Here is a 16,795-nt window from a genome sequence, read left to right on the forward strand (position 1 = left end):
GCTGAAGCGGACGTTACCATATTTGGTAACGTCCGGTTAAAAGGAGAACCTGGGTCTGACCTCTGACCTCTCAACCCAAGGACTGTAAACACACCCACTGGCTACTGACCACAGCCAGCTCCTGAGAACTAGCTGCTAACACATTTAACTTCCATCATCCGAGGTAAAGTCCATAATGTTTAAGTCTGAAAAGCCAGTGGTGCACATGTCCACATATTTCAGAGCAGTAATGAGTTGTAGCTGAAGCTAAATTTTTTTGTATTTATTTTTTGTTGGATTATAAATTCCTTAATGTAGTTTAATGTGCAATAAAATTATCTTTGAAACTCTGTTTTAGTACTCATGATTCTAAGGAGCACATCGATCAATTAAATTTTATTTGTATAGCCCATACTCACAAATCACAATTTGTCTCGTAGGGCTTTAACAAGGTGCGAGATCCTCTGACCTTAACCCTCAATAAGAGTAACAAAAAACTACAACAAAAAAAACATTTTAGGGAAAAAAGAACGTAGAAACCTCAGAGAGAGCCACATGTGAGGGATCCCTCTCCCAGGACGGTCAGAAGTGCAATAGATGTCAAGTGTAACAGAGAACATCAGAAAGATAAGGGTATTTGCAGCATTGATTAGAATAAATACTTTGTAGCATAATGGAAGGTCAATTAATTGATGGATTATTGTCAGTAATGGTCGAGTATCTGATGAGAAATATTTTACATCAAGCAGTCTTGTTGTAATCATAGTCCCTGGTCATGATCATGATCCACCATCAAGATCGGATGCCACTATCGTCCACAGTCATTGTCCACTGCCGTCATCAGGATCCACCATCAGCTGCTACCTAGATCGTGGTCCACCACCATAATCAGATGCCAACATGATACAGGATCTGCCATTATTATCACGATCAGTTAGCTATATACAGGATCCACCATTACGATCACGATCTCTGATACGCGATCCACAAGCATAATCCACGATGTGGCCGCAGCCGCCGCCCTGGATCTGTGGACGATAAGGCAAAGGGACTCCGGGGAAGAAGTCAAGTCAGTAACATGTATTGATAAGATATTAATTACTTTGATGTGATAAGGAGTGAGAAGAGGAAGGAGAAGCTGGGAAGAGAAGCTCTGTGTGTCATGTTCTAGACCTATAGCAGCATAACTAAGAGCAGGTCTAAGACAAGCCTGGACCGGCTCTAACTATAAACTTTATCATGAAGGAATGTTTTAAACCTACAGATCGTGTCTGCTTCCCGAACTGAAAGTGGGACATTATTCCACTGGAGAGGAGCTTGATAGCTGAAAGCTCTGGCTCCTACTCTACTTTTAGAGACTTCAGGGACGACAAGTAAGTCTGAATTCTGGGAGCCCAGTGCTCTAGTGTATTGATATGGTACTATCACCTTTTTAAGGTATAATGGTGCCATATTATTACGGTCCTTGACGGTGAGGAGGAGAATTTTAAATTTGATTCTAGATTTAACAATGGTCTCTTTTCTTGGTTCTTGTCAGGACACGTGCAGCAGCATTTTGGACAAGCTACAGAGTCTTTAACGACTTACTGCTGGAACCTGATAATAAGGTATTACAATAATCAAGTCTGGATATAACAAAGACGTGGACTAGTTTTTCTGCATCTTTTTGAGAAAGGACATGTCAGATCTTTGAGTTGTTACGCAAGTGAAAGAAGGTGGTGCTAGAAATCTGTTTAATTGAGAATTAAAGGAAAAATCAGGATCGAAGATCACTCCCGAGTTTCTGACTGTTTCATTGGAAGCAAGGGCAATTTCATCTAGCGCAGCTATATCATTAGATAATGTATCTCTAAGGTGTTTAGGACCAAGTATTAGAACCAATGTTTTATCTGAGATGTATAAGAGGAGATTATGGACTTTTTTTGTAAAACTACACCATTGTGGATGAACTGTTTGATGCTTAAAATTGTTTTTCCGAAATCTTAGTAAGAAAGAACAGGAAATAGTTGTAAAGTAGATGATGAATTTCAAATTATTTTCAAAAATAATAGTAAAAAAACTTTTTAAGCTGCTTTGCAAGAAGTGCCGTAATTTGCTGTGGTATTTTTTGCTCACCTGCCACGCCTCCAAGCATACCAGCAGACCGTTTTCTGCCCTCCTCACACACACAAACACAATACCATACCTGTCAAAGCTGCTACACCAGTTGAGCAACTTCACACACCCATTTATCTTTCCCCTTTTTCTGTCTCAAGTCCTCATGAACTAAACATCTCAACTGCAGGACAGCACAGTCGAGGGACGGAAGAAAACAAAGGCATTCCACTACAATTTTGTGAAGAGCATTTCAACAGGTACTGATGACGGTAACAACACCACACTGTTGATAATGTTACTGTAATGATTAGAATATTGGATACCTTCTTCGGTTGTGGCATCTGCCAAATGTGTGATTGTGGTGAAGTAGTGAACATAAACCTGTTAGGCTAAACAGCAAAAAACTAGAGGCTTTCATTGCACGTTACCACAGCCATGTTCGTTTAGAACAGGACAAGCATGTGGAGAATCAATTGAAAAAAATAGAAATATTATGTGCCACATAAAAACTACTAACTATAAATTTGGAACTCTGATAACTAATTAAATTAACTAGTACAGGGCCGGTTGTAAACATGCCTGTTTAGAAGGGGCTATTTGCTTGGTCTGTTGAAGAGCATACTTCAGAAGTTAAGTATTCATTCATCCTACCTGGTTTATCTTGATGATGATGATTTTAAAGTGAGTGTTCTTCATTTAATGAAACTGAATTTGCGTTATTACTGTTAACGTGAACTGGGGTTATTTTTTCATACATTGCGTCTGTTTAGCAAGCAACACGATCATCACCCAAGTTCACAACTGCTCAAAATTCAAGGTGTAGAATTCAGCATTACGGCAACAAATCAACCATGCTTTTACTTTAAAGACATGCTGACATGCTGCGGTGACAATATTGTATCACTTACAGTTTCAATAGCTTATGGATTTCTGCTTGTCTTCATCTCTCTTAATCTCTTAGTCCCTGAGGCTAATTTCCAGCCATATTGATACTTATCTGTTTACACACCCATACATCTCTCCCACCTTTAGCAACCTGTTTGCCAATTAATGGTGGTTTACATGTTCTTCTCATTAGTTGTTAGCATAGTAATTTATTTTTTGTTTCTCTCTGTCATTACATTACATTTCCTTTAGCTGACGCTTTTATCCAACGCGACTTACAGTAAGTACGCTCTCTCCTGCTCAGTGTGCTTGATGTTAAGTAACTCCTCTGCTTTCTTTAGCAATAACAGTACTTGTAATAAATATAGTTTATTTGATAGGATGGAGGCGATGATTTGTCAATTGGAGGCGTGGCTATGCAACATGGAAACTAAGTCATTATCCAATTTAGTTAGCCAGTCCCCAGGAACAAGCCAAGCTGTTTTAGCGTCACCAGCATCCCCAGCAGCTCACAAGCAGCTAGGATCCAAGAGCGCTGAATGACTTCCTGCAATAAGAAGAGAACTCTTAAAGTGAGGCTCTGAGTTCAACACCAACCCATTCACATCTCTAATAGATTTCCCCCACTCAGCAAAACACTCTCTGAGGAACCAACTCTGGTTACTGGAGATTCAATTCTGAGAAATGTGAGGTTAAGGACACTAGAAACCATAGGTAAATGTATTCCTGGGCCAGACGGGTGAAAGGGTCATATTTAAAACTACTGGCTAAGCGTCATAGCAGATACAGTAAAATTATTATTCTCGTCAGCAGTGACAAAGTCCAGCTGCATCGGTCAAAGGTCACCAAAATAACCTCTGTGAGGACCCTGTTGGGATTGCTCTGATTATTAGGTCCCGGGCACGACAGTTTTTGCTAGAATTCTTCTTCTTTTTCTTCTTCTGCATTTTGAAATGCCTTTTTGGGGCCCTTAACATACTCGAAAACACAGATTTCGGCAGGTGGGTTAGGTCTTGCGAAAATTTACATATTTGAATGTTTTCGGAAACATGTCTCCAGAAATGGTTCAATAGGGCCCCCTATAATCCTACTTCTACAGATTTCATGCGATCGACTTCACATTTGGTTTATGTCATGCTAAAGACTTTCTGATTCAAAGTTATATAAACTTTGAGTTCAGGGGATGTGGTTGTGGCGTGGCGACAGATTTGGATGATTCACCAAAAAACAATAGGTTCCCATAACTTCTGTGTATATTGTTCAATCTGCCTCAAAACACATTCAACCACATAGCACCCCCTACCTGTAACAGGAAATATCATGTTTTACATTTAAGTGTCCTGCAGCAAGCCCCTTTCAGACTTTGCATGTGAAATTTGGTCAGGACAGCTTAAAGCAGTTGGGGATGCCATAGAACCTAATTTGTGAGTTTTCATCAGGGAGCATGTCCTTGGCATGCCGGCAAATCTTGATGTCTCGCTCAGAACCTTCAAGTAGCTGTAACTTCCATGTTTTTGCTGTAGTTATTGTGAAACTGTATTTGTGTTATAATAAATCAACCCCGAAGAGTTCTATATGCAAATATACTTTAATAGTCAAAGCGCCTTATAGCTGTGACAGTGAGTATAATGTTTTATACTTTGACATGTTAAGCCTAGATTTTTCATTTGACCTCTGACAACGAGGAACGAGACACAAATCTCTTAAAGTATTGTCACACTTCACACACCCTTCTATTGGCATAATGGTGAGCAGATTGCAGTGTTAAAGGATTTCAATTTGAGACTGCATTACGAGACGAAGCACGCGGAGAAATACAAAAGCTTGACTGATGCTGAAAAAGCATCAGTCAGAGACGAAGCACGCGGAGAAATACAAAAGCTTGACTGATGCTGAAAAAGCATCAGTCAAGCTTTTGTATTTATCCGCGTGCTTCGTCTCGTAATGCAGTCTCAAATTGAGATCCTTTAACACTGCAATCTGCTCACCATTATGCCAATAGAAGGGTGTGTGAAGTGTTTGAGTCCACAAAACACTTTTAGAGTCTCAGGGGTCTAATGGAACCAACATTTGTCTCATACACCATGCTCTGAGCATTAAAGTGTGACAATACTTTAAGAGATTTGTGTCTCGTTCCTCGTTGTCAGAGGTCAAATGAAAAATCTAGGCTTAACATGTCAAAGTATAAAACATTATACTCACTGTCACAGCTATAAGGCGCTTTGACTATTAAAGTATATTTGCATATAGAACTCTTCGGGGTTGATTTATTATAACACAAATACAGTTTCACAATAACTACAGCAAAAACATGGAAGTTACAGCTACTTGAAGGTTCTGAGCGAGACATCAAGATTTGCCGGCATGCCAAGGACATGCTCCCTGATGAAAACTCACAAATTAGGTTCTATGGCATCCCCAACTGCTTTAAGCTGTCCTGACCAAATTTCACATGCAAAGTCTGAAAGGGGCTTGCTGCAAGGCCGGGACATCGGAAGCTTTACTAGCTAAGCTACAAAAGCAGCAAGGCTTTTTTACCAAGCTTCACACATCCAGGGATGCAGCAACCAGGACCAGCTTTGTAATATCTCACAAAATAGCTAAAAACAGTAAGCCATTCTCGGAGGGGGAGTTTGTCAAAAATGCTTGGTGGACCATGCAGCACTAATATGCCCGGAACAAAAAAAAGCATTTGAGCAAGTCCCGCTATCCAGGCAAACCGTGACGAGAAGAATCGAGGACATTGCGGGGAATCTGGAACTTCAGCTACAACGTGAAGTGGCAAGTTGTGATTTCTTCTCCTTTGCTTTGGACGAGAGCTGCGATGTCCGTGACACAGCCCAGTTACTTGTATTTGTCCGTGGGATAAAGGACTTCAAGATTACTGAGGAGCTGGCAGCACTGTGGTCAATGAAAGGGACAACGACAGGGAGCAATCTATTCACAGAGTTAGATGCATGCATGAACACGCTGGGTCTGAAATAGGACAGCCTGGCAGGTGTCACAACGGACGGCTGTCCAAGTCTGATCGGGAAAAATGTCAGACTTTTGAAACGTGTTCAAGATAAAGTGACTGAAATCGACCCAGATCAGAAATTGGTATTTTTGCATTGTATAATACATCAGCATTTGTTGTGCAAGTCAGTGCTAAAAATTAACCATGTTATTGATGTTGTCACTAAAATAGTTAACTTCAGTAGAAAACGAGCATTGAATCATAGACAGTTTGTATCACTTTTGGAGGAGCATGACACTGAACATGGTGACATAGGCTACCACACAGCTGTCAGATGGCTCAGCCTAGGCAAAATGCTAAAAAGAGTATGGGAGCTGAAAGCAGTGATTCAAGAGTTCTGCAAAAAGAAAGGCAAGGACATCCCAGAGCTCTCAGATGGCAGATTTTGCATTTGCTAGTGATGTGACTTCACTGATGAATGAACTGAACACCAAACTGCAAGGCAAGGGCTTATTTGTTCATGAGAAAGATGCAGTTTCTTTCAAGTCAACTTGGAGAGCAACAATCTCACTCACATGCAAACCCTGAAAGAAGTCACACCATCAGCTGATCACCTTTGCAGGTACTCATCCATGCCAGGAGCACTGCATGGTGAGTTTTCAAGGCGATTTGAAGATCTCAGAATGATCGAGGATGAAATGCACATAATTTCCTCTCCCTTTACCTGTAGTGTGGATAATGCACCCAGTGATGTTCAGCTGGAACTCATTGACCTGCTGTCTGATGCGGTACTGCCAGAGCATTTTAAGTCAGGATCTATGCTGGATTTTTACTCTTCTCTCAAGGAGGAGAACTTTCCAAACATAAGGAGACATGCTCAGAAGCATATCTTTGGCTCTACCTACATATGTGAACAAACATTCTCAGTGATGAAGTTTTCAAAATCCAGGTATAGATCCTCTCTCACTGATGATCATCTAGTAGCTGTGCTTCGCATCTCCACCTCAGACATTCAACCTGACTTTGATGCACTTGTGACAAGAGACTATATTTCTCTCACTGAACTGAAAAAAATCAGACTAGAAATGCTGGCATGTAAAGGCACCAACTAGCACTGGGACATTTCTTAGGAGGCCTTTTTCTCAAAATCACGGTTCAGTGACAATCGTTATAATATGATGTATCTTGCTCACTATTTGGAGTACAAAGACAATATTGTGGTGTCTTTAGAAAGCTAAGAACCTCTTCCCAACAGTATATGGAACTCAAAATGTGTTTTGGGGTGAATGTGCCTGAAAATGACACTAATATAATGAGTCACAAATCGTAAAAACGTTCACATTTTGATTGTTTTGGTGTTTCTGGATGATTATTTTGCAGAAATGGTTATCCTTCTGGCTGAATTCAAGCCCGAGTCACACCCCTGGTGGAAGGTGGGGAAAAGTGTTTTCTTCTGAATTGCAAATTTGGGACCCTTTCACACTCAAAGAAACCCCACATGAAAGAGAAATAATGTTTTTTGATTCATTGGCATCGGGATCAAAATGTTTCTATTACTGTTTTTGTTTACCATTGTTTTGGGAATTTTTATTGAATAAATGACTTTTTGTAAGGCAACCTCGCTTTTTCATTGCTTAATCATAACATGCAGTACTCTTACCAGTCTTACCAGCTTGTCAAAACAATGCTATATACTGCTTTAATAAAGAAATATAATTAATATTATGCAGAATTGAGTTCAGCCTTTGGCCTGGCCCCCCACAATATTTTCTCATGTGGCCCCATGGAAAAAACAATTGCCCACCCCTGCCTTAAGGTGTAGCGAGGCAGCATTGCAGCCCTTCCAGGAAGCACCACATTCGGCTCAGTGCCTGTCTGGTTGTGGTTCTGCTCTGGGTGGTAAGGGGATGTTTTGAGCCCTAGCTAGGTTGTGCAGAACACAGCAAGCCAGGATAATTCTGCACACCTTCTCAGGTTAAGAAAGGAGCTTGCTGCCAGCTGTGTCACAGCCCTGAGCTGTCAAAATCTGCACTCTTATATACATATATATGTATATAAATATGATTTTCTAAGCTCTCATATGTGATTTCATGGCACTAGAAATTGCTCATAGAACAACAAAGTGCTGCTAATAGATGCACTGTATGAATGTGTGTGTGAATGGGTGAATATAAAACTGTACTGTAAAGAGCTTTAAGTGGTCATCAAGACTAGAAAAAGCACTATATAAAGATACATTTATTTATCCCACACACATGCACAGGCACACTCATGCAAGGGGAAATTTAACCTCTGCTTTAACCCATCTGGTGCCAGACACACAGAGCAGTGGGCAGCCATGTACGGCGCCCGGGGAGCAGATGTTGGGGGAGTAAGCCTTGCCAAGGAGCCTTTCAGTGGCACTAGACAGGGTAGGGAGAATCCAGATCAATCCAGGTTCGTTTTTTTGTTGTTTCTCCGTGGAGTCGAACCAGAGACGAACCAAAGACCTTTTCTGCCCATAGTCCAAGTTTCTGCCACTAGTCCACCGCCTCTCCTAAGTACAAAACCATTTACCAAAACCATTTACATTGTCATATTCTCTATTGTAAACTAAGCAAACTATCTCAACTTGTATAGTTGAAGATTTTAATAATGAAAAAATATATTGAGCATGAAAGGGCATCAATTTCATGGTTATTTAATAAATTTGGTCAATGTATTAGTTAATTAAATAGTTTCCGTCTACTAAAGCCATTTTTTATTTGAATATATGGAGTTTTAATATACTGTGTTAGTTGAATGGATGTATGTTTAGATTTTCTGATGTTCGTTCAGAATGATTCGGTGGGCAGAGACAGATGGCATGAAGATAATCATCTCTTGTATTTTATGTGCAGTGTCTACATTTGCTTGGGTCACACACTCTCTTTAAGCAATGCTCAGTAATTTCAACCCCAAAAAATAAAATAAAAATAGAAATAGTATAAAATAGAATAAAAAAGATTAAAATAGAATATGCAGATGAATATAGCACAGTGATTATTGCACAGTTAAGAGAGTTAAAGTGCACTCCATAATGATGCATGTAGTTATACTGGGAGCAGAGCTGGTTGTACAGTCTGCTGCAAAAAGGAACGACCTGCGATACCTCTCAGTCTGTCGCTGAAGGAGCAGCCCAGTGCTGTGATGGTGTCCTGCAGTGGTCGGGACTGGTTGTCCATCAGAGAAGACAGCTTTGCCTTCATCCTCCTCTGTCCCACCACCTCCTCTGGGTCAAGCGGGTATCCCAAGACCGAGCTAGCCCTGCTAATCAGTCTATCCAGTCGCTTTCTGTCAGTAGTTGAAATGCTGCACCACAGAGTCACAAAAGGTCTTCAAAAGCGCCACCTGCACTCCAAAGACCTCGGTCTCCTGGCCCTTCATGAAAAGTGCACTGTCATGATCAGTCCAGTCCAGTTTATTGTTCAGGTGAAGACCCAGCTGCACTATCTCGATGTCCATTCCCTGGATGTTCACAAGTGTCTGGGCTCAGCAGTTCTTTGGTTTTCCCCAATGTCTTACTGAGGCTGAAGAGTCATAAGAGAACTGCTGCAGGTGACAGGAGGGTGATTGGTTGATGAAGTCTGCAGTGTAGAGGGTGAAGACAAAGGAGCAAGAACCGTTCCCTGCGGGGGCTCTAACTCCAGACAGCCTTAACCTAAGTAACATGATCCTCACAATCTTTCCAGGCTTTGCCCGGTGAGAAAGAGCTCTGTGATGTAGTAAGTTAATGGACTCATCCACCGCGATGCCAGGCTGATAGGCCAACTGTAGCGGGTCAATCATTGGTCTCACCAGGGGGCGGAAATGTGGTTATTTGCACGAGGAATTGGGTCTGTTGATGTATCATGCTTTCAAGCTGTGTTTTGACTTTTGAGTTTGCTCAGTAGGGATGCAGGGGTTTTGGGAGTGTAGATGTTTCAGTTTGCTTTCCAGTTCTTGTTTTTCTTGTTCCTTTTCTTCTTGTGAGTGGAGTAAAGGCCGGCGCATGCTTCTGCGTTTTCACAGGCCCGGAAGCGCAAGAGCCCTTCCAGGCCCCTTAAGTACTTACGTATCCCTTCTTACGTGCTTACATGCGTCGCCCAATTTTTCTAACTAGACGGCAAAGCTCCGCAAGCGTTACGTAGCCGGCAAGGCTGTGATTGGTCTGCTAACTACATCATTTCCGGAGTCGCATTTCCGGTTCAGGCCCGATAATACCGGCGGAATCCACGGAAGATTTAGAAGAACGAATATGGACCAAAAAGAAAAGCACTTGGCAGAAGAGATCCGAAACTATGACCACTAGTATAACCCGTCACTGACTGGCGGATTTGTCCGCCAGAAAAAGGCTCTGAGGAGCCGCAGTGGCGATGTAAATAAACGGCTCTTCTTCGTGCCACACACGAAGAAGAGCCGACTTCGACAAAAAACCTTACTCCGCCTGTGTTCTGGCGGGGAATTGCATGGCAACACGCGCAACGGTTGGAAAACCATGAATGACAACGAGTCCTGCGTCACAACTGCGTGAAAAGCCGCAGACGCCGTTGCAGAAGCATGCGCCGGCCTTAAGAGATGATTTGTTCCCTGATGATTGCTTTTACAGTTTCCATAAGTACCTATGGAGAAATATCTTGTTAGTCATTCAGTTCATTAAAGGTTGTCCACTCTCTCTTGAAAAGTTTGTTAAAATCTGTATCTTTCAGTGGAGAGGTGCTGAACCACTACCTACTTGAGGCGGTTTGTGTACTATATCAAAGCTGATTAAGCCATGGTCTGAGATGATTATTGTATGTATTGCTGAGTTATTAATTTGAGATATAATAGAATTACTGACTAAGAAGTGGTCAATGCGGGAGTAACGTTTGTGAGGGATTGAGTAGTAGGAGTGTTCTTGTAAAATGGGTTCTTGGTTCGCGAACAATACAGGGCGGGAGTAATGGAGGAGCAAAGAAGACTGAAGTGAACCACAGGGTGTGTTCAGAACCAGTATCCAAGAATGCATATGCACAGGCCTGCAGCGACACTGAAGACCGTCAGGAATTTTATAGTCTGTTAAAAACTGATGTATCGCTCATTTGATCTTAAATATTTTACTTCTGTGTCTTAATACTTCTCCACCGAGAATGTAAGAATCTACAATCCAAGTATCTGTTTCAAAATTTGCTTGTTGGATTTGCTGAAACCCACTGAGCATATACTCACTATGTTGTTGTCTTAGCAGCTCTCAACGATGCCTCTCACAAGCTTACTCAGCAGCTTGGGGAAGATGCAGGCAATCACCCCGTTGGCCGTGTTACATCCTGCTTTAGATGTAGATGGATTTAGTACAGTAAGTACTAGGGGTGTGCGATATTGTCACAAATGTATTTATCAATATTTTCTGGGAATTTGCAGATAACGATAAATAGACGATATTTAGCATCCTTTAAAAGAGTTTGTTAAAAAGTAGTGTATTATACTAGGTTACCTCTTGTTAAGTTAGGATATAAACTGTTACTAATGATAGTAGTTAAAACAACTTGTTAAGGGAAAGCAGGTCTTATTTATTTACTTCAAACTCAAGCATTCAAGTATAAACAATACAAAAAAATGAAATTACCTGTGCAAATATTACTGCTTTATTCATAGCGTATGGATAAAGCATTTCAAACAGACACTTCCCCTTAATGTAAACAAGACATGATCCAACAGAAATAAAACACTCATATTTAAACCTTAGAACAAGAACATTAGAACCGTGGGCAGCACTCAAGCAAGAACAACATGACACCAAATCCAAAGCTCAAGTTTTTTCAAATAAGTGAAATTAAATGTAAAAAAAACATGAAATGTACTGTCAACAAGAGGTATCACTGCATGAAAAGAAGCGTTTGTGTCAATCTGTGTCGCAGGAAAGTGTTGGCACATCCTTCGGTTAACGACTTTCACACGTATCTGCAGGCAGCAAAGGAAACGTTCAAATTTCCTGCAGTTGTCAAGCCTGAGAGCTGTTGTGAGGGGACCCCTCTGCTCCAACGCCTAGAGGACGCTTTCACATGCAAATGACAATGCTCTGAGCTTCACAAATGCAAATCAGTTTCCCTGAGATTAGATAACACCTTTTTGTAAGAGGCACCAAACAAACTATCTGGCTGAGTAAACCAGGATTAAAATAAATATTAAACCTGAAATTTTAAATTGTTCTTAAGTAAGTAAGTGTGCTATAATGAATTATATTGTATACCACGAACAAAGGTCAATGCAGTCAAAAGAAATGAAACAATGCACTTTATTTCAAATTTTTATTGTCATCCAAAACAATCCTAAATCTCGACAACTGTACAGAGTGGCATGATTACAGTCACTTTTTCAATTGTGCTGGTTAAATGCACAGAGGATTTGTTAACCACACCTCTACCAGCAAATAAATGATGCTTGGTATGATCATCTGTGTCCTGTAAGCTCCAAACTTCTACTGGCTTTCCATAAAAATATCTGTCCTCCCAAAATACTGGCATCAAATTCACATGTCAATTGCAAACTAAGCTGTTTTCCATGAATTATAAATGGTACCTTTTCACCACTACTTTCAAAATTGCTATGAAACATGCATTGATTTAATGATTTATTTTTTCAGTGTAATATTTAATCCCCCATGGACTGCACAGTGACAAAACACAGCAGCCGGCTGTTTGGCTACAACATACATCTCCACTCAGTTTGATTATTATTTTAAATATAAAGAAGACACAATATTATGGAAGCCCATTTCCGCCACTGTGATGAAAAAAAAAATAATTGGTATCTCATTATTATGAGATACTATCTCATAATTATGACTTAGCATCTCATTATTATGAGATACTATCTCATAATTATGACTTAGCATCTCATTATTATAAGATAGTATCTCATTATTATGACTTAGTATCTCATAATTATGACTTAGCATCTCATTATTATGACTTAGTATCTCATAATTATGACTTAGCATCTCATTATTATGACTTAGTATCTCATTATTATGAGATAGTATCTCATAATTATGACTTAGCATCTCATTATTATGAGATAGTATCTCATAATTATGACTTAGCATCTCATTATTATGACTTAGTATCTCATTATTATGAGATAGTATCTCAAAATTATGACTTAGCTTCTCATTATTATGAGATAGTATCTCATTATTATGACATAATATCTCATAATTATGACTTAGCATCTCATTATTATGAGATACTTACTGCAGGGTCTGTCATGCGAGTCTGCGTGTGTGTGTGTGTGTGTGTGTGTGTATGCTTGTCTCTATTCCTCTTCACTAAAACTGATAATCACATGTATTTTTTAGTAATTATTCGATGATGACCGATCAAGACTTCGGATCGCTCCGTCACTTTAACGCTGACGGTCCTGTACTGTGCGCGTCACGTTACATCTCACGTTACGAAACACATGTTTAAACACCGTGTGCACGTAGTCCCCAGCTCCACACAACACGTGTTTCATGAACTCAAACAAACACAAAGTAAACATCAATCCTGTACGTGTCCTAATAACTTGTGATCGGTGCTGGTGTTTATTGTTAAAGTGTGAAGTGAGCGCGGGTCAGAGGGAAGTGAGGCGGAAGCAGAGTCCGACACACACAAGACAACCGGACTTTTAAAGAGCGTCTGTTCTGATCCTGGAGCAGCGCTTGTTATAATTATTCAGCGGCAGCACATCGCTAAGACAATGAACGGAGCAGAAAACATGGATCGATCCTGTTATGCCTCTGTATCGATGCACAGTAGCCCACTTCCGCGAGTAAGGCTGCTGTCCCCGCATCCGCTCAGCCTCGGGTGTCCTGCTCTGTGGCGCCCGCCCACAATCCGTATGTCATAATAATGACTTAGTATCTCATTATTATGAGATAGCATCTCATAATAATGACTTAGCATCTCATAATTATGACTTAGCATCTCATAATTATGAGATACTATCTCATAATAATGAGATACTATCTCATAATTATGACTTAGTGTCTGACTGTGGGCGGGTTGCAGCAGAGCAGGTGAGCAGTGGTAGAGAGGCTGGGAACTCAGTGAAGTAAAGTTAAGGTTTGAGTTAATGATAACTACGCCCGCCACTGTAACAGAAATACAACATTTGACTTGCATGACAGACCCTGCAGTCAGTATCTCATAATAATGAGATGCTAAGTCATAATTATGAGATATTATGTCATAATAATGAGATACTATCTCATAATAATGAGAAGCTAAGTCATAATTTTGAGATACTATCTCATAATAATGAGATGTTAAGTCATAATTATGAGATGCTAAGTCATAATTATGAGTTACTATCTTATAATAATGAGATGCTAAGTCATAATTATGAGATAGTATCTCATAATAATGAGATGCTAAGTCATAATTATGAGATGCTAAGTCATAATAATGAGATGCTATCTCATAATAATGAGATGTTAAGTCATAATTATGAGATACTAAGTCATAATAATGAGATACTATCTCATAATAATGAGATGCTAAGTCATAATTATGAGATAGTATCTCATAATAATGAGATGCTAAGTCATAATTATGAGATAGTATCTGATAATAATGAGATACCAATTTTTTTTTTTTTTATCACAGTGGCGGAAATGGGCTTCCATACAATATAGAGCTGAAATTCCTTCATAATTTGAACTTCAATTGTCTAATTGTTGTTATTAAACTTTCTCAGTATTTCATTAAAACAGTCAACACTTTTATCCAAAGCGACTTACAATAAGTGCATTCAACTATAAGGTTACGAACACAGAACAGCGTGAATCATGTGTGTAAATTTACTAAACACCAGAAAAAATAAACTGGGCCTCAGTCACATACTCATCCCATATGAAGTAACCGCTGCTTTAATATGACAAGGACAGTTGTGGAGATTTACTGTGAAAACCTCACGTCACCCGCTCGCGTCATCAGCTGATGGGCTCGTCCAATCACAGCCTCGTAAACGCAGTGCAGCAGCGTCAAGTCTTCCGCAGACAGGAAGCGGCTTGTGTTTAGCTTGTTCCGTACGAGTGACTCTGTCTTCGGGGTAAATAACTTGCTGAAGTCGACACGACGATTTTCCCTGGAGGAGAAGATGAGTGCGTGGGAAGCAGAGCCGCGGGCCCGGTGTGGACGAGTCGAGGCGGAGAAGACGGGTGCACAGTCCCTGAGTTAAGGTGAGAGCTAAGCTAAACGGAGCCGCCATGCTAACTACGAAGCTAACTGGTACATCTGAAAAGCATGCCAGCAACTTTGGGATAGCGAGAAAGTTGCTAAAATACGAATACAGCATCGAGTGCTGGAGCAGATCTAGTACATGTGTAAATATGTAGGAATTACTTAGATGTAACAGTTTGTTCTCGTTAAGTTTTTTGATCAACGTGACTTTTTTCTGTATGTTTTCTCAGCCTCAGCCCCCCCGCCCCCACACACACACACAAACAAAGAGGCGGCCACTGCACGTGAGGCCGAGACGCTGAAAGTCCGGATTTAAAGTGCAGAAAATTAAGCCATTGAATGTAAGTAACTGTTTATGAATTGTTTTGGTGTTTTTTTGCTGTGGATCTTCCAACGGTGATGCAGCGCGGCTATTTCCGTTTATTAATAATAAACTCATGTTACTCGTGTTGTTTTCCAGCTGCCTGTCCATGACGTAGTAACACACACTATGAGCCAGTATGATTCGACCAGACCTTACATCAGCATTGAGGAGTTGTCGGAGAAGAAAGAGGGTAAGGTTATATTCATTAAATAATTTTCCAGTTACATCTATAGCTGTATGTTGTCATTGAACTGTGCTAATTTTACTGAATGTGTTTACAGCTGATTGAAGCGGGACAGATGACATGGACCCATCCTTCCACAGCCAGGAGCGCACCGACCTGTGTCCCACACTTCATATAAGACTGGAAGCTACACTGGATCTCACAGCTACACACCACAGACGTCTACACACTGGAGAAGATTCAGACAGAGTCCCACAAAGAAGTCATGTCATTTCAAGCCTCACCTGAGTTTTTGTACAATATTTGTGCTGTATGTAAATAAAGCTTTGACTCCACATATACCTTGTTCACATTTGTTCCCTGTACAATATGTTCACCTATAACATCAAGCATCACATGAATGTTTAGTTTTAATTAACTGCAGTGCTTTTGGTAAAGGCTTACTAATAAATAATAATAAATATTAATATATACATTTTTATTATTAATATTGTGTGGGAGGGGCTTACCCCACGTGCGGAATGCTGTGACCCCACGTGTGCACTGCAATGACCCATAAGGTGACCAATAGCAACACTTCTACCAGCCAATCACGAGTGACATTAGTTTCAAGGGTCTGTGGTATCCTCCAATGGTGAGTAGACAGAGGCTCTTGCCAGCGGCTGGACTCCGATTCATATGCTAATTAGATCACACGTCGCGAGAGAGCCGCGCGGCGAAGCGAGCCCCCCCGCGGCTCTCTCCTTTGTTCTCCATATCCCCCTTAAGGTTCGCAAACGCCGATTGACTCAGCTTATTGTCACTGGCGAACGCCGAGGTAACATCATGGAAACAGTAGGTTACAGCAGGGGATTAGGCCTGTCCGAAGAGGTTTCCTGTGACAATAACACTGCTTTTCGTCTAGTGTATGGCTGGGAGGTTCTGCATAACCATAAATCTGTTGTTGTCGCAAAGTATAAAACCTTCTGCAGTATATTTTGCAGAGTTTGGCGAAATATATTCTGCTAAAGTTTGCTGACTTAGTATTTGTTGACTGGCAAATCTTTTAATATTCTGCATATTCTGTGCAGTGGTTAAATTGCAGATGGTGAAACAGGTTGGTTGTTGAGCCATCTTTAACGGTAACCGAT

General features: G+C 40.6%; 1 long non-coding RNA gene across 1 annotated transcript; it reads left to right on the forward strand.

Annotated features, from left to right (window-relative positions):
- Positions 1-14,942: 14,942 nt before the first annotated feature.
- Positions 14,943-15,995, forward strand: LOC133027159 (uncharacterized). The gene is made up of 4 exons (XR_009683261.1): positions 14,943-15,116; positions 15,348-15,458; positions 15,578-15,671; positions 15,763-15,995. It is a non-coding gene; the product is annotated as an uncharacterized LOC133027159 (long non-coding RNA).
- The last annotated feature ends 800 nt before the right edge of the window (positions 15,996-16,795 follow it).

Source organism: Limanda limanda, chromosome 20, assembly GCF_963576545.1.
Source record: "Limanda limanda chromosome 20, fLimLim1.1, whole genome shotgun sequence".
In the NCBI taxonomy this organism is placed as follows: Eukaryota; Metazoa; Chordata; class Actinopteri; order Pleuronectiformes; family Pleuronectidae; genus Limanda; species Limanda limanda.